Source organism: Dermochelys coriacea, chromosome 1 (assembly GCF_009764565.3).
Source record: "Dermochelys coriacea isolate rDerCor1 chromosome 1, rDerCor1.pri.v4, whole genome shotgun sequence".
In the NCBI taxonomy this organism is placed as follows: Eukaryota; Metazoa; Chordata; order Testudines; family Dermochelyidae; genus Dermochelys; species Dermochelys coriacea.
This window is the reverse complement of record NC_050068.2, coordinates 114,896,258-114,923,047: the sequence shown is the minus strand read 5'-3', so window position 1 is coordinate 114,923,047 and position 26,790 is coordinate 114,896,258. Positions and strand designations below refer to the sequence as shown.

The 26,790-nt window shown below is 38.7% G+C and overlaps 1 protein-coding gene across 6 annotated transcripts in view; it reads left to right on the top strand.

Moving 5' to 3' along the window:
• NCK2 (NCK adaptor protein 2) overlaps positions 1 to 26,790 on the top strand; it is a 152,604-nt gene that overhangs the window by 52,718 nt on the left and 73,096 nt on the right. For all 6 annotated transcript variants that reach the window (XM_038379985.1, XM_038379974.2, XM_043511432.1 and 3 more), the window contains one exon: positions 8,820 to 8,893. The gene's annotated coding sequence lies outside the window, so the exon portion shown is untranslated. The remainder of the gene's footprint in view (positions 1 to 8,819; positions 8,894 to 26,790) is intronic.

Sequence of the window (26,790 nt, the reverse complement as noted above, 5' to 3'; positions counted from 1 at the left end):
ATATAGCAACATGGCAATTAATGACATTTCTGACTTTTTTATGTAAAATAAGAGGCAAAAATATTATGTGAATTGAAATTTTTGCCTCTTGCTGCCTTAAGTTGTATGTTCTTTGCCCAACTTTTAAAAATAGTATAGTTAGCAGATACTTGCATCTCCCCCTCCCCCCCCCCCCGGCTCGTTTTCATAAAGGATTGGCAAAGAAACATGGTATAACTCCATAGACATTTTCATTCTAAAGGGAAAATATTCAATATATATCATGTCTTGAGTGAACTTATAATTTTTTCTTTCCAACTATTGGGCTCCAAACTTTCAGTCATCTTTTGACTGACAAGTGTTTATTCAGGTACTACTTTACAGACACTAGTTATGTTTGCCACAAATGTATGGATAGCTCCCATATTCAAATATATTGCATGCTAAAATAGTAACCTGATTTGAAATGCCTGTCTAGCAGGGAGGTTTTATTGGAACATTTGTAATAGCCCTAGACTAGAATTGTAGTTGATGTAGTATATTTCAGTCAGTTACAAAGAAGGTAATGTTTAATAGAGATAATTGGCTTTAGTTGTGTAGTGAACTGGCAAACTGCCCACATGATCATCCTTGCAGGAAGAGTGCATGGTAAAGTGTTGCTTTACAGTTGCTCCCCAGAAGGCTATTGGTTATATGTCAAGCACTGAATTTTACAACAATTATCAGAGTCACTTGAACTAATTATCCTTTGAATTGAAATCCCTAGGCTACACAACATAGGTTTATGGGTAGGCTATTGATACTTAATACACCACAAGAGATTATTTTAGTTCATGTCAGAGAGGTTGAAAAGGGGAGAATCAAGAATTGTGAAGGCCTGAAAGGATGTCATTTAAAACAATCCTTACAAGAGGGAACCTAAATTTTTAGCAGTGGGGCTAAAGAAGGAGCAGATTTTAGATCTGTTAACCTGTCTCTTTTTCACTGTCTTTTTTAATGTACTTAGTAAAGTATAATTACAAAAGCATTAATTCAATCTTATACTGTACCTCCTAAAATCATTATGAACTGTGTACATATAGCTAAAGTTTATTATTGAATATTTATTTCTTGATGCTTGGAGTACAACAGTCATTTTATGTCTGATACTGTTAGCTGATATTGTATCAAAAAGTATTTCTGTCTCTTTGACTGTGATCCTTGCCTTAAGACAGTTTATTAAATCCTGTTTCGACAAAATAAAGTTTAAACTCCTTATCCTGGCTTTGCAAGATGTTGCAAACAGAGAGCTCAACACTGTAAAAGATACAAATGATAGTCTTTGTCCTGAATATTCGTTTGAAAGAGAAACGAGACAGTGTGAGATTGTGTTTTAAAATACATATTACATCTGCCCTTCCTCCTCCCTCCATGTTTGTACCTTCACTTCTATAGATGCCCTCCTCTATGTGTATGCTTCTCAACTTGTTCTTATTTGTATTCTCAAGCCTTCACAGTAAATAAAAGCAATTTTATTTGAGTCCCATTATCTTAATTTGTGAGGCACCTCAACGTGTTGTCTTCTATATCTTCCTGTGTTAGATTTTGCTCATTTCCTAATCTTTGTTTTAGAGTAATGCAAGTGGTATGCATTTGATTCTGCTATTGGCATCCTTTGAAAAGCAGGCAAGTTTTGCAGTGTTGCAAGGGAACCGTTTAATCTCTCATACGAGTCAATAGAAATACAATTCACAAAATCCTTACCCACCTTTGAATAATACTGTTCAGGAAACTTAGAAACAGTTTAGAAAATTAAATGTGTAATGTGAACAAAAGAGTGGCCATACTGGGTCAGACTAATGGTCCATCTAGCCCAGTATCCTGTCATCTGACAGTGGTCAATGCTAGAGGCATCAAAGGAAATGAACAGAACAGGGCAATTATCAAGTACTCTATTCCCTGTTGTCCAGTCTGAGCATTTGGCAGTCAGAGGCCAAGGGACACCCAGAGCATGAGGCTGGATCTCTGACTATCTTGGCTAATAGCCATTGATGGATCTGTCCTTCATGAATTTATTTAATTCTTTTTTCAACCCAGTTACACTTTTGGCCTTCACAACATCCCCCGGCAATGAGTTCCCCAGGTTGACTGTGTGATGTGTGAAGAAGTACTTCCTATGAGGAGTTGTAAACCTATTGACTTTATTGGGTGCCCCCTGGTTTCTATGTTATGTGACAGGGTAAATAACACTTCCCTGTTCGCTTTATCCACACCATTCATGATTTAAAGACCTCTATTGTATCCCCCCTTAGTCATCTCTTTCTAAGCTGAACATTCCCAGGCTTTTAAATCTCTCCTCATAAAGAATTGTTACCTGCAAAAATCTAGGGCACCCCACCTATACCCTACCGAGGGGTCAAGGTGTGACCAAATCAATTTAGGCACTCTCACCCTTTCCCTTTCCTAGGACTTAGGATATAAGGCACCTATCCTTGCCTGCCCCCTGGGGCTCAGGAAGAAACCTGGTCAATTTAAGTACCCACCTTTTCTCGGGTGGGGGAGGGGCCTCAGGGCTCTACAGGTCTGTGAAATCTTTTCCCAGTGAAAGAGCTGTAAACAGCTGTGCTCTAAACATCTATTTATCAGCAACACACAGAATACGGATACCAAGCAAATCTTATGCTCATCACTCCCAATATGCAGACAAATTTCACTCGATGGCCAGTCAGGATCAACTCATTTGGGGGTTCCTGCCAATGCCTCTGCACATCATGGTCATGCAGAGCAGTCAGAGTTCCAGTAGCTTGGTGTTGAACTGCTGTCTGGAAATGGTTCCCAAAGAACATTATTTTTGATTTACATTGTGTAGGTAAAACTAGCTATCTCCTTCAAATTTACTAAACCTATCACATTATCCCACACTCCTAAATAACAAAAATTTTAACCTATTATGCACTGGCACCAATATGTCCTCCTTCCTACCCAAGTTCTTTACATTTTGTCTTTCATGTCCTAATTGTAACTTAGTTGTGACCTTCTCTGTTTGTGCAGATGGTCAGCATAAAATGCTGTTCAGAGCTTATCTTACCATTTGTTGAGTCTTTTTCTGTGCCTTTAGAACCTTAGTGGCTATAACTCCCTAGGGACATTCCTGAGGTGGGGGTGCTTTAGCAGCAGCTGACATTCCTTTTTTCTTTTAATTTCAATTTAATGATGAACTCCCTGAGTTTCAGCCACGGCTGGTTTAATATGGGGGGAGGTTTGATCTGGTCTCAGGCCTACAGAATTGGTCGTATACCCTTAATTGTTTTTGTTATCCTTTCTGTACCTTTTCCTTTTCTAATACAACTTTTTTGTGATGAGGTGACCAGAACTGCATGCAGTATTTAAGGTATGGGCATACCATAGTTTACATGATTGTGATATTTTCTGTCTTATTATCTATCCCTTTCCTAATGGTTCCTAACATTCAGTTGGCTTTTTTTCACTACTGCTGCTGCATATTGAGTGGGTGTTTTACGAGAGCTATCGATAATAACTCCAAGATCTTTCTTGAGTGATAACTGCTAATTTAGACCCCATCATTTGTATGATAGTTGGGGTTATGTTTTCAAAATGCATTATTTTGCATGGTTTCAGAGTAGCAGCTGTGTTAGTCTGTATTCGCAAAAAGAAAAGGAGGACTTGTGGCACCTTAGACACTAACAAATTTATTTGAGCATAAGCTTTCGTGAGCTACAGCTCACTTCATCGGATGCATTCAGTGGAAAATACAGTGGGGAGATGTATATACACAGAGAACATGAAACAATGGGTGTTACCATACACACAGTAACGAGAGTAATCAGGTAAGGTGAGCTATTACCAGCAGGATAGTGGGGGAGGGGGAAGGAACCTTTTGTTGTGATAATCTAGGTGGGCCGTTTCCAGCAGTTGAATCCACCTTGATTATCACTACAAAAGCCCCCCCCCCAAATTCCCCCCCCCGCTCTCTTGCTGGTAATAGCTCACCTTACCTGATCACTCTGTGTATATAAATCTTCCCACTGTATTTTCCACTGAATGCATCCGATGAAGTGAGCTGTAGCTCACGAAAGCGTATGCTCAAATTTTAGTCTCTAAGGTGCCACAAGTACTCCTTTTCTTATTTTGCATGTGACTTATATCCAGAACAGGAGAATAAAATGGAAACATTAAAGTTTTAAGTCAGTTCCATATAAAGATTTTCTTGCTTTCCATTGTCAGCATCTCCTGCTTTACTTCTGTGTGGATAATAAGTGTTAAGCTGGCAAAACATATCCTAACAGTGCAAGATTTAAGAAAGAATAAGTATCCTCTCTGGATTTTATACTTTTTTATCCAGAGCCAAAGGATAGACTATTAATTGTGATATTTAAAGTCCCAGAAATTTTGCACTATTTTTAAGACTTTTTCTCCTTAGCCCCAAATACTACTTGAAATATTAGGACTTATCCTTTTCGCAGATGAGAACACAACTTATCCCATATAATTTCTTAAAACAGGAGTTCATTTTATTCATGAGGAGAAAAGGTTTTCCAGGTCATCCTGAGTTTTCAAAGTCCAGTTGTTCATATCTTGTCTTATGGTTTTTATCCTATTTACAGTTAATATTTTAGAGTTCTGTAAGTGTTATTAAACCTTGTATCGGGATGGTATCCTCCAGTCCAAACCTTTGTTTCTGTATTCTGTGGGATAATTTTTATTCTAGTCATTGAAATATTCTTGTAATGAGTATTTATTAGTAAGTTTTGTGTTTCTTTATTCAGCTTTTTTTGAGATCCAAATTCCCATCCTTAAATTGCCAGTAGTTTTGCAGCTCTCACATTTCCCATCTTAACCCGTGAAGATTTGGTTGGGGGTGAAAATTGGTCGTTTGAAGGAGTTTTAATATGTTATCTCAGTTTAATATGTAGCAGGGTGGCGTCCCATGTCCAGCAAGCTAAAGATTTTCACAGGATACAAAAATCAAAACCAGAATGGAGACTAGCCTCCATCTTGTGCTTGTGTGCCTCTCCCTCTGTTGTGTTTGTATCCATGTTAGGGACTTGTGTATACTTCTGGCTAAATCGGCACTGCTGCAATCGATGCAGTGGTGTCAATTTAGTGGGTCAGGTGAAGACAAGCTAAGTTGATGGCAGAGCACTCTCCCGTCAATATCTGTACTCCACTCCCTGAGAGGTGGAAGGTAAATTTGTGGGAGAGAGTCTCCTGTTGACCTAGGTCGACTTACAGTGGTGTAGACCAGACCTTAGTATCAAATCAGTAATAGCAAAGAGGTTTTTGTGTTGTATTGTTTTTCCTTTGAAATTTTTACACAGTCAGGTGGTCTTATTATTTTGACCTGTTTTTATGAAGGTTGATTGAGGTGTCGAAAATGGAACTACAGGTGTCAGTTAAAAATGCTAGATTATTTTCCCTTTAGATATTTTGAAAAAATTAACCCAGTCCCCTCTAGAGTTGCTGACCCTCTAGGGTTGGCCTTGAGTCTACAGGAATTAAAGATTAATCTTTAATTAAAGATTGTCATGCAAAGAAACTTTGAGGAATACGTCCAACCAAAATTGGCAATCCAAGTCCCCTCTCTGATCTAAACTATTTCCTTTGCAATCAAAAGTGAGAATCAAACAAAAAAGGCCTGGGGATGAAAAAATAATAATACTGGTTTTGAAGCAAAATTTCTCACATGCACAATTATATCTATCAGATTTATCAATGAACTGGAATACAATAACTGGCAAAAGAAACCAAAGTTTGTACCAAATGGGCACAATATTTTGTAGAGACATATCAATTATCTAATAACTACTTAGTTTTAAAGTATGTGGAGGACTGGGAAAAAAGGGCTAGGATTAGAGGGAGACTTTGTGAGTAAAATTAAACATGTTTTTTCCATGTTATCCAGGGTATTCTTCTGGTACAGACCTAATAGGATGTTACAGAATTTTTAGCCAGTAAGTGGAGGGGTAGGGGGAATATTTCTGCCCCCTCCAAGGCACAAAAATATTGCTTCATTTATTTCCTCCCTTCAGGATCACTCTTAATCTTATAATTGCAAATAGAGAGCGCTAATTTCCAGTGAGAATTACAGTCAATCCAAAATAGGGCACAAGAATCCTCTGCTTGTCCCCTTTGTCTACTGAATTTCAGAGCGACAAGGTGGGTGGGTGAGGTAGTATGGACCAACTTCTGTTGGTGAGAGAGACCTGCTTTTGATCTACACAGAGCTCTTCCTCAGGTCTGGGAAAGGGATTCAGAGTGTTACAGCTAAATACAAGATCAAAGAGATAGTTTAGCATAAGTAGTGAGCACATATTCTAAGGGACCATTCAAGGTGAAGTGGCCTATTAGCACTGTATTCATAAGACAAAAGAGGAATTAGTGTGTTACAGATTGTTGTAATACACCATAAATCTGGTGTGTATATACCATAGAATCATAGGACTGGAAGTGACCTCGAGAGGTCATCTAGTCCAGTCCCTGCACTCATGGCAGGATTAAGTACTATTTAGACCATTCCTGAGAGGTGTTTGTCTAACTTGTTCTTAAAAATCTCCAGTGTTGGAGATTCCACAACCTCCATAGGCAATTCATTCCAGTGCATAACCACCTTGACAAGAAGCTTTTCCTAAGGTCCAACCTAAACCTCCTTTGCTACAATTTAAGCCCATTGCTTCTTGTCCAATCCTCAGAGGTAAAGAAGAACAATTTTTCTCCCTCCTTCTTGTAACAACCTTCTGTGTACTTGAAAACTGTTATCATGTTGCCTCTGTCTTCTCTTTTCCAGACTAAACAAACCCACTTTTTTCAATCCCTCATAGTCATGTTTTCTAAACCTTTAATAATTTTTGTTGCTCTTCTCTGGACTTTTTCCAATTTTTCCTGAAATGTGGCACCCAGAATGGACACGGTCCAGTTGAGGCCTAATCAGCATGGAGTGGAGCAGAATTACTTCTCATGTCTTACAACACACCTGCTAATACATCCCAGAATGTTGTTTGCTTTTTTTGCAACAGTGTTACACTGTTGACCCATATTAAGCTTGTGGTCCACTATTAGCTCCAGATCCCTTTTTTGCAGTACTCTTTCCTAGGCAGTCATTTTCCATTTTGTATGTGTGCAACTGATTATGCCTTCCTAAATGGAGTACTTTGCATTTGTCCTTTATTGAATTTCATCCTATTTAGTGTAGACCATTTCTCCAGTTTGTCCAGATCATTTTGAATTTAATCCTATCCTCCAAAGCACTTGCAACCCCTCCTAGCTTGGTATCGTCTGCAACTTTATAAGTGTACACTCTATGCCATTATCTAAATCACTGGTGAAGATATAGAATAGAACGAGACCCAGAACTGATCTCTGCAGGACCCCACTTGTTATGCCCTTCCAACATGACTGTGAACCACTGAGAACTACTCTCTGGGAACGGTGTCTAGCAAAGTAATGAATTTAAGCTCTCAGGCTTGTCTTTTGAAAGGGTTGTGCAGGTTTCCTTTGAGGATGAGCACTGATAGGTCAGATATAGTGGAATCACTTTGTGAAAAGTGTTCACCCACAGGTAGCATGGTTTATTTGTCTTGTCTTTTTCCTGTGTCAGTTCATTAGAGAGCGTGGTGATTGTCTGACTTCACCCACATAGTTATCAGGGCATTTAGTGCACTGGATGAGGTACACTGCATGGTGTGATAGGTATGTGTAGGACCCAGAGATCTTGAAAGGAGTGTTGTGGGGGCTGTTGATCATTGTAGGAATGGAGATATGTATGCAGGTTTTGCATCTGTTGTTCTGGCAGGATCTGGTGTCCCTTTGAGTTGGTGTGGCCTGGTCTGTGCGGAGCTTGCTTCTGATGATGAGCTTGGAGAGAATTGGGGCTAGTTTGAAGGCCAGAAAAGGTGGTTCAGAAAATATTTTTTTCAGGATGGGGTCCCCTTCAGTATGGGTTGTAGTTTGATGTTACCACTTATGAGTTCCAGAGTGCAGTAGTAGGTGACAACTAAGTGTGTTCGGTCAGAGGGGGTTTTATTTCTGTATTGAAATCGGTTCTCTTGTGGTATTTGGGTGGCCTGTTCCATGATGCAATCTATACATCCATCAAACAAGGACACTCTGCCAGAGAAGTAATTTTCATTAGCTAAAAATTACACCACAAAAAGAAACGCAACAAAACTGTCATTTTTGTTCCTTGCTTGAATTGGATTTTTTTTGTTTGTTTGTTTGATTAAAACTGGGCTAGCTATTTTTGTGGGTATGTCTTAGCATTTTGGGAGCACAGTACTGCCAATCATGAATTAATGGATTTGCAATATGTGAGCTGTCAGACGTTCTACAGGGTTTGAAATGTAATTAAAAATGGCAATGACTGTTCATAGTCCTTCTAAAATATTACTCTATGACTAAAAATATTTACTCAGGTATAATTAACACTGTTTATTATATGGCATTTTAAAACATGGTGGCAAATTAATATACTGTTGTAAAAAGGAAAGTGCAGAAGTTAATTGCTTTGACGAATTTGGTCATTTTAACTTACTGTATTTTTACTTCAGTTAATACACAGATTGCCGCTCACAGCATGCTGTTTTTAGTATTTGGATGGACTACAATTCTCTACAGTCTTTATATAGTTCTTGTTGAAAATAAAGAATAATTTTTTGGTGTATTTGATCATACCAAATTAAGTCTAACTAATAAATTAACTTAAATAAATTCTGCCACACTATACTTGCCCTGCTGTACAGATTTACTTTTGAAAATTTCATACAACTTAATCCAAATTGCATAGATAAAAATCCTGAGGTAAATTTATTGCTAGAATTGAAATGTCTGCATCTTTGCTGTTTCAGTGACTTCTTGTGAACATAATTTTATTGGAAAATCCTGGCTTTCGCTGTCTGGATCCTTTAACAGTGTGCCAAAGGTGAGTTGACTCCGGCCTCCTTCTCATAATTTAAGATTATAGGAGGCTAATTGGATGAATTATTTGTTACTCTGATTGTTTAATGTACTTTAGTGCTTATAAATTGTTAAGCTACCAAAAAAAAGTGTTAAAGCTTTTTCCTCCTTAATTTGAGCCAAGTCAATTTTAGCTCTCTTTCATAAGTTTAATAATTAGATATTGAGAGAGCTGTATTTGGCTTTTATCCTATATTGTCTGTTACCTTGCTTCAGGATTTTTTTTTTACAGTCCTCAGCCATAGTTTATTAGCTTTGCTTTATTAACAGGCTCAGCATTGACTCCTCATGGTTTCCTAAAAACTAGTTCCGTAAAATAAACACTATTGCATACAATGTTTAAAGACAAATAGAATTTTGTTTATCACTTGCTTAATGTACATGGCCTTCTTATAAAGGAGGAGCAGAACTGTACTTGGTACAGTTTAAGGATATTTTTGGGCAGTCTCCAAAGACATGAGGTTGCCTGATTAAATTGTGTTTTATACAAGATTCATTTTACAGAAGAATTTTGTTAATTCCTATTTTTCTAATCCACACACCACACCATCTGCACATGGAACTGTTCTCTGTCACCATGATTTAGCAGAAATTTATTACCAGAATGATGTGTGAAGAGGCTTCATCTTACTAAGATCTCAGTTTATAAAAAAAAATCCAACAGAACACTGAATAGTCTTGTGGCTGCTGTATAGAGTTGGGAGCCATGAGAGCAATGTTCTGTTCATGGCTCTGCCATATATTTCTTAAATTTATTGAGAAGAAATCATCTAATCTCTCTGCTCCTTAGTTTCTTCATCTATAAAAGGAAGAAGGATGTTGTGTGAGACTGAGTTCTTGAAAATGTATAAAGCATTTGAAATGTTTAGATGGAAGGTAATATGGAAGTACTGAATGTGCTTTTAATTTGTTTTGAGTTCTGTTAAGAACTGTATAATGATAGAAACTAAACATTACTCGTTAAATAAATACATAAGTGTACTTAGTAATTCATTATTTTTACTTTTTTATGTTTACTTGTTAGTAGTGGCTAACTTAAACATAGTAATTTGTAATGAGTTTTTAGCATAAATATAGTGACATTTTACTGTATGTGAACTGGCCAAGATGTATCTTAACAAAAGAGAAAACAAAAACAAAAAAATACCACTGACTTTACCAAACCTTTAACAATTCTTGCTATTTTTCATATGAAAGATGAAATGCCACTATTTGTAGTAGTATACCGTTACATAATAGTCAAGGATTCACACACCAATTAGCTCAGAGTTTTGACGTTTCCTGGTAGACCTTATGAGTCGATGTTAGGTGAACCTCTTAAAATAAATAAACACAAAACAATCCTTGTGAAATTAAGAAGAGGTATGTGTACGTGCACACATACGTACTCTTTTTTTTTTTTGCATAGCTCTAGACTTTCCTCTTATAGTAGAGGTAGAAGTACTTGAACTAGTTTGGTAGAAGACAACATTATATTTATGGGATAATTTACACAATTTAAGTTAAGGTCATGCTTAATTGCTTTGCTGAATCAGGCCCAAAGTATGTACTTAATTCAAATGTGGGTTTACATAGGTAAAAAATTTATTTTGTGATGTACATGGTTTATTTTTTGTAGCCACATGTGGTTTTTGTGCTTTTCATAAGTAATGTAATGACTGCACATGTTCTGAGAATATCTACTTTTCATATTTAATACATTTAAAACTAGGACACTTAGTGTAAGTCAAAATAGTCTGTTACATTAAACTTTGTGTGCTTCAATGTGTAATGGTTTTCAGCAAATTTTATTGTATACAGGTACTTTTTTGTCTAAGATATTAATATCATTAATATCATTCTGAAGTGCAGAAGTAGAACAGTCTTCATTTTTCACTTGTAGAATTATTTGTCTTACTCAAAGTAATTCTTAAATGCCACATTAAAGAACATCTTGTGATGAGAACATCACTAAATTCTAATCTAAGATTTTTCAGAGAGACTGATTTGCAATATTTTGTTATCCCAGCATGAGGGTGTAAATATAGTCTGTTTTAGAATGTAATATTGCCAAGATTATTACCCTGCAGTTTTAAACTGGGGGGACTTGTTACTAATTTCTTTCAATCAAAGAAAATGTGTTACATTTTACGGTTTTACAATACAAGATATTTGCTAAAATATTTTGGATAATATTCATATGTTTACTGGCAAGGATTAATTTGGCTATAGACACTTAGAAAATGGAAATATGGAGGTATATTTTATAGGTATCAAAGTCTTTATTTTTAAGAGCATCTTTCTTCATAACCCTTACAGCATATGCTAATTAGGTCATTTAATGATTCACATGTGTGAAGAAGAGAGAGTTTAAGGCCACGTCTACACTAGTACTTATGTCAGCAAAATGTTTGTTGCTCAGGTGTGTGAAAAGACACATCCTGAGTGACGTAATTTTCACCAGCATAAGTAGTCATGTGCACAGCGGTATGTTGATGGGAGAGTTTCTTCCACCGATATAGCTACCACCACTCATTGTGGGTGATTTAATTATGTCAACGGGAGAGCTCTCTCTTGTCAGCATTAGAGCAGCTACACAAGAAATCCTTACAGTGGCACGGCTGCGTTGCTAAAGCTGTGACGCTATAAACTTTTTAGTGTGAATTAGCCTAATTTGGACAAGATTAGATGTAAACAGGTACAAATGAAATTTGTCACTCAATAGGCTTATCAAAATGAGGTCACAGTGGATTGTGATCAAACATCCTCAGTAGGTATTTCTGCAGCGCTTATGTGTAGGACCAGTCTGTAAAGTGTTGAAGTAACTCTAAATAGAGGGTACTCAACACCTTGTGGGATCGGGCACTTAATTATTATAGTATCTTAAATGTCAACTCTGTAGTTCATTAAAGGAGAACAAGCATAAATAAGAACATTTAATAAAGCAAGTTGATGGCGATGGATTCTGGAACGCTTACTGGAGCTTACTATGTTCGAGCATTAATGTGGTTGAGACTGTTTCAGGGTTTATATTAAGTTAAAACTTCTAAGAAAATATTGTGCACTCTTCCAGCTTGATGCTATACACATTTTGGTGTAATACAAATTGCTAAAAGGATAAAGAGTACAAACTAAATAGGTACATGTTTCCATGTCAAAAAACAAAGATTCAGGTCAGGTCTAGACTAAAAAGTTAAGTTTACCCAACTATGTTGCTCAGGGGTGTAAAAAATCCACACCTCTGAGCAGAATAGTTAAGCCAACCTAACTCTCTGGTGTAGGCAGTGCTAGGCTGGCAGAAAAATTCTGCCGCTGCCTCTCAGGGAAGTAGATTTGAAGCACCGCAGCTGTGCCGCTGTAGCAGATTAAATGTAGACATAACTTCAATCAATTATGTCAAGCAGTACAGGTGTACCTGGTGTAAATCTAATTCTTAAATGCAGCTCTAGGTTTATATGGAAAAGATTTATTGAAATTTAGTTTCTTTAAAAAAAAAAAAAGGCACCTTAGAGACTAGTTTTTTATTGATTGAAGTTACAGCATACTGCACTAAACCTCTTGCAGTGACACAGTATTTTTAAACCATTGTTTTAGGCAATAAAAATTTATTAATAAACTATAAATACACTTGAGAAAAGAGTTGACAGTGTGTTATACATTACATAAATTATTTAATTCTTTCTCTTGATCAAAACAGTTAGTCAGTTTAAACAGATTGTTGTGTGCGAGTGTAATAATTAGAGAAGTCCTCATTTGGAAATCAAAACCATGTTTGTTTTTAACTAGTATCAGAAATGGATCTTTCAAGAACACTTGTTTGTACATTCAGTGTATGTACATTTGGCCAATCCTCATTACATTTGTAGAACTATAACTTTTTCTGTCATTGTCAGAACCAAATCTAGAACTTACAGTTATAATTTGATATGGAGCCTTTCCACTCTAAGTATCAGCATCAAATGCAGCCCCGATCCATTGTGACAGATAGCACCCTCTTATGGCTCTAAAGCAGTTTCTGTGATATGCTGTTGTGATTTTAGTCTAGTTTCCGATTTATCAGATTCCACATCATCCTCATCACAAAACTGCCACGTAATTGCAATTAATTGTTAAGAATTCAGTTCATTTAAAAAAAGTAAAAGGGGAATAACAATTTTTTCTTGTTGTGTAGCTTACTAGCCAAAGTTTCCCTTGTGGACTCTGTACCTCCTAATTTGATTTATCGTATTTCCTAGTTCTAAGACACAGAGAAATTAAGGGTTTATGCCTTTACAGTGCCGGTCAACCCAGCAAAGATTTAAGCATATACTTAACTTTGTTCATGTGCTTAAAAATTTGCTTTCCTGGATGGGGGTCAGAGTGTTTAGCACCTTAAAGAATCAAATATTAAGTGATTTGACCAAGGTCACACACAGAGCCAGTTGCAGAAGTGGGAGCTCGATCTAAAATCATGATTTAGACTTAATAACTTAATGCACCAAATCGATTGGGATTTTGTTCTAATTTTTCTAAGGTGATACTATAAATAGAAACAACCCAGAATTAAAGTAATCCCATTTAAAGCATGTAACTGTGTCAGGTTTTGTGAGTTGATTATAGATACACTTATATCATGGGATGACTTATAATGTGATGGATATCTCTAAATGGTGCATCGCTGCTAGATGTCTGACACAGTTAAGTAACATCAGAAGAGGAGTGTCCCAGAATGCTGAAAGCATTATGATTGGGCTGGTAAATAGTTTATATCTTTACTTTATCCAAAGGATGCGTGACTGTTTACATCTGCTGAAGAATTAGTAGGGGAAGCAAAAGTTGATGGGAACCTGGGAGGCAGTGACCATGAGATGGTTGAATTCAGGACCCTGCCACAGGGGAAAAAGGAGAGCAGCGGAGTATGGACCCTGGACTTCAGAAAAGCAGATTTTGACAACCTCAGGGATCTGATGGTCAGGATCCCCTGGGAGAATAACATGGGGAGGAAAGGAGTCCAGGAGAGCTGGCTGTATTTTAAAGAATCCTTATTGAGATTACAGGGACAAACTATCCAGATGGAGTGCCCATCTTTAAAAAAGGTAGGAGGATTCTGGGAACTACAGGCCAGTCAGCCTCACCTCAGTCCCTGGAAAAATCATGGAGCAGGTCCTCAAGGAGCACTTAGAGGAGAGGAAAGTGATCAGGAACAGTCAGTATGGATTCACCAAGGGCAAGTCACGCCTGAGTAATCTAATTGCCTTCTATGACGTGATAACTGGCTCTGTGGATGAGGGGAAAGCAGTGGACGTGTTGTTCCTTGACTTTAGTAAAGCTTTTGACATGGTCTCCCACATTATTCTTGCCAGTAAGTTAAAGAAGTATGGGCTGGATGAATGGACGATAAGGTGGATAGAAAGCTGGCTAGATTGTCAGGCTCAACGGGTAGTGTCAATGGCTCGATGTCTAGTTGGCAGCCGGTATCAAGTGGAGTGCCCCAAGAGTCGGTCCTCAGGCCGGTTCTGTTGAATATCTTCATTAATGATCTGGAGGATGGTGTGGATTGCATCCTCAGCAAGTTTGCAGATGATACTAAACTGGGAGGAGAGATAGATATGCTGAAGGGTAGGGATAGATTACAGAGGGACCTAGACAAATTAGACGATTGGGCCAAAAGAAATCTGATGAGGTTCAACAAGGACAAGTGCAGAATCCTGCACTTAGGACTGAAGAATCCCATGCAGATCCCATGTAGTCCCCGCTAGAGACTAGGGTCCGAATGGTTGGCAGCAGTTCAACAGAAAAGGACCTAGGGGTTACAGTGGATGAGAAGCTGGATACGAGTCAACAGTGTGGCCTTGTGGCCAAGAAGGCCAATGGCATTTTGGGATGTATAAGTAGGGGCACTGCCAGCATCAAGGGAAGTGATTATTTCCCTCTATTCGGCACTGGTGAGGCTACACCTGGAGTATTGCATCCAGTTTTGGGCCCCCCACTACAAAAAGGATGTGGACAAATTGGAGAGAGTCCAGCGGAGGGCAACAAAAATGATTAGGGGGCTGGGGCACATGACTTATGTGGAGAGGCTGAGGGAACTGGGATTGTTTAGTCCGCAGAAGAGAAGAATGAGGGGGGATTTGATAGCTGCTTTCAGCTACCTGAAAGGGGGGTTCCAAAGAGGATGGATCAGTGGTAGCAGATGACAGAACGAGGAGTAATGGTCTCAAGTTGCAGTGGGGGAGGTTTAGGTTGGATATTAGGAAAAACTTTCACTAGGAGGGTGTGAAACACTGGAATGCATTATCTAGGGAGGTGGTGGAATCTCCTTCCTTAGAAGTTTTTAAGATCAGGCTTGACAAAGCCCTGGTGGTATGATTGAGTTGGGGATTGGTACTATTTGAGGAGGGGGTTTGTTGATTCAGATTGTAAGATTGGGTCACAACTTTTGTTGGGGATTGGGGAGAATTAATTGGTTTTAAGTTGAAGGTGTTAGTCACTCTAGGGCCTGGGGTTTAAACTGAAAATGCAATTAAATATAAACATGCACATTTTCAGTAGTGCTTTGAAATGCAGTCTACATTTTTTTAATAACCCTGCATGATCTGACTATGTAATGGGGGGGCAAAAGAAGTGAAGCTATCATCTCACTCATTTCATTTAAGCCAGCAGTAGTACAAAATATAGATGTGGGGGGGGGTGTACGTACATACACACACTTTCCAAAACCAGGAGACTTAAAATAGAACCTCAAATATATATGTAACTTGTCTATTAGGAGCAGTATTGAAGCTCAAAACAGCTGTCAGAGGATAGCTATTTTACATGATTCTCAGTTTAGGTCAGATTTGAACAGTGAGGTTGCCATTTGTACTGATTCACTGCTGGGAATGCTATCAGTAGGAACATGGAGTCTTCATAGCTGGAAGGAATGAGAACATGTCAGTTGCCCTTTGAAGAATTACTCACATTTTGTTATCAGGATTCTAATATTGATGCTAGACACCATAGTATCTGAACAATTTTCTTCCCTCCGAACAGATGGTAATTGGAACCTTAAGTGTATTCACACTTCTTGTATGTGTGCAACAGTGAGAATGTGCCATCTCTTCAGTGACAAAGAGAAAATATAATAATTTTTGGGTGGAAGGGAGTTGAAGTAAGCAGCATCCAATGTCAAATAGCCAGATTAGGACTGAAGCTACATGTCACTGCCAAATTATAAGGATCAACATTCAGAAAAGTATGCTGTGGAGAGTTTCCTGTGAAAGACTATCCTGTACTGGTTAAGGTCAGTATTGATCAGGTACATGTATTAAAAGGTGCTTGTAGGGAGGAGTTGACTTTCCCACCTTTTTGAGGTCACATGATCTGGTTGAGACATCCAGAGGTTATATGAGGAATAATTCTTTTAATTGAAATTATGTTACTGTAATAGAAACTGACTCAATTTTTAACCTCAATACATTTTTGGTTAATACCAAGAAAATTTGATATTTCAGGTCCTGCTCCAGCAGAAGTTCTGTCTTCTACATGCACAAACTTTCCACTATTTGTCAACAATTTTATTGTTCCAATTGAATGTCATGGAAGATCATGGTTGTGGAGGAAAGGAAATTTTTAGGTAGCTAGGGCAAATTATCTAGATGACTTTTCATATCATCTCATGAAAGCCTCTCTGTGTTAGTGGTGTTTAGTGGGAGAGTTAAAAAGGATCTCTGTTTTAACCAAATTGGTGCATAGTATCCACAAATGCTTGCCTACTTGGCTGAGGAGCTCATTTGGAATGTGGAAAGATATCCAAGAGATGGTGCTATTAAGAGAAAAAAATAAATGCCACTATGTTAGAACCAAGAGCCATGAGGAAAGCACTCTGAATTTTTAAGAATCCTTTAAAAACAAAAGTTTGTCAGGTAGGAAAGACTGTGTAGTAGTTTTTTATTTATGTGGACATGCAAGGATGGAGAGAAGTAGAATATTCTTATGTGGGAAAAAAATCTCCTGGCTTCAATGGCAAATTATATTGTAGGAAATCAAATCACTTAGTGGGAAGTCTGAACCACCTTCCCTCGGTGTTTGGAGATCATGGTTTCCACAAAGTGATGCCCTGCTTAAACCAGTTCTTGTCTTCCTTAAAAGCCAGACAGCTTCAGTAGTGCAACCAATGACCATCAGGTGACCTGTGGAATCATGATCACCATTCCATATATTCTTTGGACATTCTGCCTTATAAGTTTGTTTGCAATATCTAGGTAGATACAATTCTCTGATAATAAATTTCATCCGTTTCTGGCCCATATGGGTCCTGTTTGTAGAGCTAGCTAAAAATGCTTTGCGTACCAAATTGTCTTTCCCAAAATATTGTTCTACATCTCAGTTTGAGGACTGTTCTACTAGCCAGATGATGAGGAGGTAACACTGTTGCACAATATGTAAAAAGGCTTCCTTTCAGTGGTGTGCAAGGCCATTTTCCTGTTCCCTTAGAAAATCAAGAATGCAACAACAATAATGTGTTGACAAAGGCATCGTTATTTTTACTGCTGAGCTTAAGACTACACACTTAGTCCTACCCAGGAGAGAGATTCAAGACATCTGGTTGATTTGCAAATTTTTCTTTCCACTTCTTTTGGACAGCATACATCTTTAAGTCTGCAGTTAAAGCATAGTATTTCCACATAGCTAATGTTTCGGTTTAGGTTCTATCTGTGATTTAGGTGTCATTAAAGTACCTTTGCCTTGAAGCCATAATATTACATGTGGTTACTGAGCCTATGGCTGTCTTTTTCACACCATTTCTCTCTCTCTCTCTCTCTCTCTCTCTCTTTCATGTGTGTGCACATGCATGCACGCGCACACTTTCTGTGTGATCTCCAAAACAACAGAACGGTAATAGCTTCTGTTCTACTTTAATCGGAAGATGGGGTCTGTCTAGCTTTTTCTTCCCTTTCAGGCCTCTGGTGTATCCTGAATGTTAGCAGAACTATAAAATTCTACCTGGAAAAACCCTAAGGTTTTTTTGAACCTTTAACAGATTAAGCATCCTGTGGGACAGGCCTAGGAACAGTGTCATAGTCTGTTATCTTTGCTCTTTGTGTTTTAATTTGCGAGTGTGAGAATTTACATGAAAGGTGCTGAAATGACAGTTCTAGATACTAAGATCTTGGGCCTGGTCTACACTAGAAAATTAGGTTAGTTAAACTATGTTTGTCAGGGGTATGAAACATCCACACCCCATAGTGACATGGTTAATCTGACCTAAATCCCCATGTAGACAGCACTAGGTCGATGAAAGAACTCATCTGTCTGTCTAGCTACTTGCCTCTCTGGGAGGTGGATTACTTATATGTGCGGGAGAACTCTCCGATCAGCGTAGATAGTGTCCACACTTACATTTATTATCTGCATAAGTATAGAACTGACAGCCCCAAATTTTTCACACTGTCCTGCTTATGTACTTTGACCATCCCATCAGGGAGCATCTCTTGGGTGAGAAGGTCATTTGGATTCTGTGGCCATTTGGTCCTTGGGCTCCCTTCAGAGGCAATTAACAAGGATGCAAATTAGTGCAGATTGTGGTGTGAGCACTTCTCTTCAAATTGCCATACCTCAAAATAGGCAGGATAAATTGATTTGAATGGCAAATAAAAATGGTAAGCATTGGCTGTAATAGAGTGTACATTAATTCAGTGCTTGTCAGACTAAATATATTTAGAAAATATTTACAAGGTGTTATTTCAGTGGGACATCCCTGAGTGAGTGTTTTAATTAACACTTGACTTTTGTCCACTTTGCTAGTACACTAGCAATTAATTACCACAGAATAGTTATTTTCCCATTGTGCATTAATGCTTTAAGCATAGGGCTTGGCATAACTGCCATTAGTATAATTTCATGTACTATGCACTGTTTGTAGTTTTTTTTCCTCTATTCCACTTTCCTAGTGACTGTTCAAAATCCTTTTGTTGTCCAGCTTAGCCTGGTCACCATTAAAAAGCCAAGTTGCCACCACAATAGTAGACAGCACCATGTCTTATTCTAAGTTTAGGGAAATACTGAAGTATCTCAGGTGCTTTGATATGGTAACTGTAAATGTTGGCTTTTTAATGGCAGACCATTCTATTTGCTTTTGTGCATGTAGCTTTATTTTGTTTAAAGTAGTTAGATTATGTTACAGCAAGTAGCCAATCTAAAAAAATCAAAGTATTTTCTCTGTTCAATACTACATTTTTATTTTATATAAAACTGAGCAGAGTGAGTGGTTGTAGTGTATGTGTATTATGTTTGTACAATAACATCAACCTTGTTTAAGTCAGACAATTCATGTATTGAAATGATCCAACACCATCAAATGTATGCTGAAAATATTATGCCTAACCATAATCTATGCAAATCTCCCTATTTGCTGGCTTGGGAGTTAAAATATGTTTTTGTTCATACATATAGCAAAATAAATAAAATTAAAATACACTCCTCAAGGTGATGAGTTAGCTTATTTTAAATATTTACTGGTGTCATTTTATTTATGATGGATTCAATAGTTCAGAATCTACTGTCTTAAAGATATCAATAAAAATAATTGTTTTGTTAAGTTCCTGTAGTAACTTATAATTTACTCTCCTGTGAGAAATACAAATTTTATGCAATACGAAACTATCCAGCTGAGAAGATGTACTGTGCTTAATATAATTTAATTTAAATGAAAGTAAACCACGATATGAGGACTTCAGTTGCTCAGACACAGGTGAGGTTTTTCATAGGAGTGGGTGGGTGAGATTCTGTGGTCTGCGTTGTGCAGGAGGTCGGACTAGATGATCAGAATTGTCCCTTCTGACCTTAGTATCTATTAATCTAACTAAAGACAATAGTATATTTAGAGTAAAAGAAAAAGGGTTGGTTCTTCGAGCAGTTGTCCATGTGAATTCCACATCTGGTGTTCATGTCCCCATAGCATATGTGCTGGAACTAGGGGTGCTGCCACACCCCTTGGCTTGAAGTGGTTTCCATAATATGCAGGGTTTACAGTTTGTTCAATGGCCCTGCACTATATAAATTGTTCCAGCACCCCTGCCCATATGTGTGAGACTGGAATCTTTCTGAATAGAAGCATCTATTGGTGCTGTACCTACACCCTACGTGCCAGGGACATAAAAGGTAGGACAGCCACAACCACTCTCCAGTTCCTTCTTACCATCTGTGGCTGCTGGTGCTGCAAGTCTACCACAGTACCAATACTCGTTGACAACACCCTAGTGATGTACCACATCAACAAACAGGGCAGTTCTGGTACTCGGACCTCATGAACTTGTCAATATGGACTCCGATCACGCTCCCAATATTCCCGACATGATCACGCAATAGGAAATACAGTTCCTGCATCTGGATCCTACTTCTCTCTGTCTCATGCTTGGAGGGCTGTCTGGCTGACATCTGCTGATAGGTCCTGCTTCTTGGCAGTTCAGAACATTCTAGCTTGCAGCAGGAAGGATTACACAAGCTTCTTCTGTGCTGCTAAATGTAAGAAGTTCCCTAGTCTGTGGAAAATTAAGGAAGCTCTACTTGCTGCCATCCTTGACTACCTGATTTCTTTAAAGCACTTAGGGCTCTCTGGGTAGTTCTATTAGAGTATACCTGGTAGCCATCTCCACTCATCACCCTCCAGGAGAAGGTCACACTGTCTTTGCCCATCTGTCCATGGCTAGGTTTCTCAAGGGGCTTATTCATTTTTGCCAGTCAGACATCCCATCCTCCTGGGATCTCAACATTGTTTTAACAGATTTGATGGTTCTCTTTGAACCATTGCTATCCTGTTCTTTTCACTTGTCTATGAAAAACACCTTTATAGCGGCCATTATCTCTGCCAGAAGAATGAAAGAGATTCAAGCCATTATGACAGAGCTTCCCTACACAGTACTCTATAAAACGGGGGTGGCCAAACTATGCGGCTCTTTTACCATTAAAGTGTGGCTCGTAGAATCCCTCTCAGGGCCCCGGCCCTCATTCTCCACCTACCTGACTTGGGGGGAGAGGGGGAGCTCAGGACCTCTGTCTTGCAGCAGGGTGGTATGGTAGGGGCCTCTTCCCAGCGGGGCTGGGGGGAGTGTCTTGGGGATTTGGCCCTGTGGGGCGCACCTGCCAGGGCTCGGGGTTCAACAGGAGTGGGGGTGAAGCTCCAACCTGTGGCTCCCAGCAGGTGTTCCCTGGCTCTCGAACTTCTGAAGATTGTTGTATGTAGCTTGGAGGGTCAGTAAGTTTGGCTACCTCTGCTATAAGAGATAAGATCTTTTCCCAGGATGCTGAAGGTTCTGATTTCAAAGAAAAGGGCAGATGTTTCAGTGGTTAAGGCAGTGACTTAAGATGTGGGAGATCTGGGTTCAGTTCCTTGGTCCACTGTGGATTTCCTGTGTGACCTGAGCTAGTCTCTTAGCCTCTCTGTGCCTCAGTTTCAATCTGTAAAATTGTGGTGGCAATTGTGTGTTTTAAGTCAATTGAGGATAAATACATTGAAAGACTGAAAAGCTCTCAGAGATCTACTTATGGAAAACACTATGTAAAAATAGGAATTATTTTAGGACAAAGTGACTGAGACCTCACCAGAAGTTACTGCCTAAAATGGTTTCTGGTGTTAATCTTAATCAGTTGATTCACCTACCTGTCATCTTGTCCAAACCTCTCACTGCTACGGGAGAGCCAGAACTTCATACTATGGCCACTGTTAGCTGTCTCTCATATTACCTGGACAGAATAAACCTATTTAAGAATTTCCTAGACTGTTCCTAGTGTTTGCCAGCAGAATGAAAGGGCAACCTATCTTCTCTCAGTCTGCCTAACTCGTCTCAGATTGTATTAAGATTAGTCACATGGTAGCTCATTAGATCCATCTTCCTGGATTAGCACAATTCCACCGACCTCAGCTAGCCTCTGATGCCTCTCTATGGGGTGTCCCGGTCTCAGAGATTTGCCAAGCAGCGATGTGAAGCTCAGGTATAAGTCAGAGGTGCAGTTTTGCTTTGAAACTTAATGAACAAACTGGGCAGAATTTGTGCCCGCCCCCCTTCAAAAAAGGGTATAGAATTCAGCTCTGAGTGACTTACTGCAAATTCTAAAGGAACAGAAATATTCTGAATATTGAAGTAACAGTAGTTGAAAAATGTAACAAATTGAGAAAACATTCTTGATTTAAAACAATGAATAATACATCTGTGAACCAAAAAAGGTAAAATTTGTGTGAAAGCAAATTTCCACAGGTTGTTTGTAATGCTACTGTAGAGTTCTAGAATTCATTAAGTTTTATGGAATATTATATACCTAACACAGTAAGATTGATAAAGATCACTTAATCCCACTAATCCAGTTGGTTTCTTTGAAGAAAAAGAAGAGGGCAGAATATTTTTTTTTCTTTTCAGAGATGCTCACTTTATCCTTCTGATCAAACTCTAAAATACCTGCATCTTTTCTACTTAGAACACAAAAAGTGACTACAGTATACGATTTTTTTTATTGGGGAACAGAAGGTCAGCAGTTCAGTTTTATTTTCAGGATTTTATAGACAGTATAAAGTGAAATCCCTTGAAAAGTGGCTAATAGTGTTCCAAGGGATTAGCAATAAAATGTAGCAGGGTATGGTGGTTCTGAGCTGTGTCCTTTCATGTAAGATCAAGGTTAAATTCATACATTTGAGAACTGTGTTCTTTGTTCCTAAAACCAGTGAATGTACTATAGATATGGCAAAGTGAAACATGAGAGAGAACTAATTAGGACCAGATCATTTTAACTATTTCAAATGTTGAGACTGCTAAAGTTTTAGTGAAATCTTAACCAGGCAGGGAAGGGTTCTTTACCATTTCTTAAAATTTACCATATGTAGTCTTCAATATTGCCAGCCTAGGCAGTAGTTTCTCATTATGTTACCTTTTTATTTTTTTATTTAAAGATTAACAGAAACATTGTTCTGCAGTTGAACTGACAGAATCACTGTTGGTGGCATCAGTCTATGAACAGCAATAAATCTATTGGGATTTATCTTCCACAGAGCATGTCACATCAGTATAACATATAGATAAACACTTCTCATTTTTTGTTTCCTTTTGCATGACTCAGTGTATATAATTTTTCCTCTATTGTCACATTCCCTTCCAAATTATTCTTTGGCCTTTTCATTAAGGGGTTGTATGAAGACTGGTAGGTCTAATATTAAACCCTCCACCTTTGTCTTGTGTAGTGGACTCTCCCTGCACTCCCCTTTCATTCTGCCTACTTATTTTATTTTTATAAATTTTGATATGCTGCCTGCTCAGAAGAACGAAGTAGGCGAGAGGAGTGGAAACTTGGCAGGCAAAAACAAAGTCTTGTCCTTATTTATAATTAGGGAGAAGCATCCACATAACGACATTGATTGCTTGCCACTTATTGTTCTGTTGGGCTATTTCCAAGTAGGGACAAGGGCTTGGTCCTCCTATGAGAGATTTTCTTCACTGCAACTTAACTCTTTAATTGCGATGTAGTTCCTCTAAATCTTAAAGATGACTTGAAAAGATGCTTTTAAAAGTTGTGATTGTGCCCTTTTTTCCTTCTTATTTTATGTACGAAGGCCTGAAAAATGGTACTACTCTGTTGGGTGTAGAATCTTTAACAAAGAGATTTTTTTCCTGAAATGTTATCTAATTTAAGTGATTGATTAGGTGTTTATAAAACCATATGGCTTAAAAAATTCCTAACCACCTATTGCTCAATGTTTGTTCTATACTCTTATGATGTCGTTTCAGTAGTTCTCCAGTCTCCATAACATCATTTTCTCCCTTTTTTAAATCAGGTCATCTTTAGGCATAAGTTTTTACCAATGGCAGTTACCTTCTTACTGTATTGTTGTTCTTGCAAGTGATGGTCCCTGCGTATATTCCACAGGCACGCCATGTGCTGGAGTCCTGAAATTCTTCAAAGCAGTGTCCGTTGACCCACATGCATATTAGCTCCCCTTGTGTTCCCGCCTGAGGGCATAAAAGGTAGTGTGGTATCAATATCAATGCCTCTCCAGTTCTTTCTTACCCCGGCATGTCCTGAGTCAGAATCGTGCCCTCCTTCACTCCATGTTTAAACTTTTAAGTAGTTTTTCTGTCAGAGAAGATATCCATTCATTACATCACAGATTTCTTCCCTAGATTGTTTCTGAGCTCCACGTCAGTCAGACAATATGTTTACCTGTATTTTTCCCAAAACGCTATGCTTCTTTCAAGGACAAGACACTTCACTTTCTCGACGTCAGCCCGGTGTTCTGCCTTCAAAAAATCAACCCCCTTAGAAAATTTGACACTCTGTATTGCCAGAGCAGAAAGATCGTGTGGACAAACCATATCCTCCCACAGGATTTCTAAGTGGGTTTCAGGATGCATGTTAAAATGCTACAAAATAGCAAAAATTCCCCCTCCTGATGGTATTACAGTTTAGTGCATACAAGCACAAACTGTCTCCATGGCATCCCTATTGGATGTTCGATGACGAGATGTTTGCAGACCAGCAACGTGGAGTTCTGCCACCTCCTTCACACTCTCCTCCCATCTGAACACTGCTTGCCAGTCACACACATGTGGAATACATATAGAGACCATCACTTGAAGAAGAAATGGAGGTTACTTATCGTAACTGGAGATTCTTCAAGGTGGATGGTCCCAATCTACATTCCACTACTTGCCCTCCTTCCTCTCTGCTTTGCATCCAGTTGGCTTGCTGTAAGAAAAGGAACCGGAGAGGCTCTTACCCGCACTGCCTTTTATACCCACTGTTTTGAAGAATTTTTTGGACACTGGTGCATGGCGCAGATGTGTGGAATACGGATAGGGACCACACATCTCAAAGACCCTTCAGTTACAGTAAGTAACCTCCATTTACCTTTCTCAGACAGATCTTAAACTTTTTATCCTTGATTATACTAGTAATCAAACTATTTCCAAGCTCATTTCAATCTCATGGGCTGTTTGGTGTGAATTGTCCATGATAACTTTTCAACTACAAATTAGTTTTCCTACATAAACAGGTCCTAAAACAGGTTATCTTGTGTCAGTACACCTTAAAACCTAGATTTATTTCTGTAGAATAACTATTTTCACTTTGGTAATTCAATTTAAATATAAACATGCACCTCAGCAAGTTCGCAGATGACAATGAACTGGGGGAGAGGTAGATACGCTGGAGGGTAGGGATAAGATCCACCGTGTCCTAGACAAACGGGAGGATTAGGCCAAAAGAAATCTGATGAGGTTCAGCAAGGACAAGTGCAGAGTCCTGCACTAGGACGGAAGAATTCCCATGTGCTTCTGCAGGCTGGGGACCAATTGGCTAAGCGGCAAGTTCTGCAGAAAGGACCTGGGGATTACAGTGGACAGAAGCTGGATATGAGTCAACAGTTGCCCTTGTTGCCAAGAAGGCTAACAGATATTGGGCTGCATTAATAGGAGCACTGCCAGCAGATCAAGGGAAGTGATTATTCCCTCTATTGGCACTGGTGAGGCTACACCTGGAGTATTGCATACAGTTTTGGGCCCCCCACTACAAAAAGGATGTGGACAAATTGGAGAGAGTCCAGCGGAGGGCAACAAAATGATTAGGGGCTGGGGCACATGACTTATGAGGAGAGGCTGAGGGAAATGGGCTCATTTAGTCTGCAGAAGAGAAGGGGGGAGGGATTTGATAGCAGCCTTAACTACCTGAAAGGGGCAGGGAATTCCAAAGAGGATGGAGTTTGGTCGTTCTCAGTGGTGGCAGATGACGAACAAGGAGCAATGGTCTCAAGTTGCGGTGAGGGCGGTCTAGGTTGGATATTAGGAAAAACTGTTTCATTAGGAGGGTGGTGAAGCACTGAAATGGGTACCTAGTGAGGTGGTGAAACCTCCATCCTTATAGGTTTTAAGGCCCGGCTTGACAAAGCCCTGGCTGGAGTGATTTAGGTGGAGTTTGGCCTGCTTGAGCATGTGTTGGACTAGATGAACCTCCTGAGGTCTCTTCCACCCCTAATCTTCTATGATTCTATGTATGAGAATCGGAGAGAGGCTATTTGCAGTATAATAGATGTGAAAATTCTAAATAAGAAATAGGAATATCCTTTTTCTTTTTATGAAAGGCCGTGTGGTATTTAAGAATCCCTCATTTTCCAAAACAGCTCAGTGCTTATTGAGTAAATAGGAAAGGCATATCTAGTGTTACCTATTTAAATGGTGTCACACTGATTAAGCATTAGCATCTTGAAATGCCCCGTGCAGGAAGTTTTGTGTCATAGTGGTATCACCAATGACTAAAAATTAAACGGACTCTGGGGAGGTAAGATATTTGACGGTCACATCATTTGACACAGATAACTCCACACAGAACAATAGAATACTATGCATGTGTTAATGGAAAGTTGTAACTCAATTTTTTTTCCTCCATAGGATCTCCAAGAAACCATGACTTGCAAAATCACTTGGGATTGTCACACAATTTAGTAAGCTGGAGGCTTCTGCAGACATATCCTGAAAAGGGTTCTCGGGAGTGAAATTTAATGAAGTAGCTGAGGGAGTCGTGACAGTCTTCTCTGTGGCTCTGAAATATTTTAAATTGACTCTAAAAATGGTACTGTGAAGTTTCATTGTCTCCAGTGATTTCCAGATTGAATTTTGAGAGGGTTCTTTTTTCTATCAGTGTTGTGTAAACTGTTTTTTTTTCTGGTTTGTGCTTCATCAACGGCAATTAAGATTCTGAAATATAAATTTTGTTTAAAAAAAGTCTAGATCAATAGATATTATAGTTGGCATCTATTAATGTAGTATCTGAGCACTTCCAAAATGTTTAAAATAAATAAATATCCCTTAATGGCCCAAGATCTGCTTTTCTTTCCTATAACCCCAGATAATTGGTCAATTAAAAATATTCTTTAGTATATTCTGA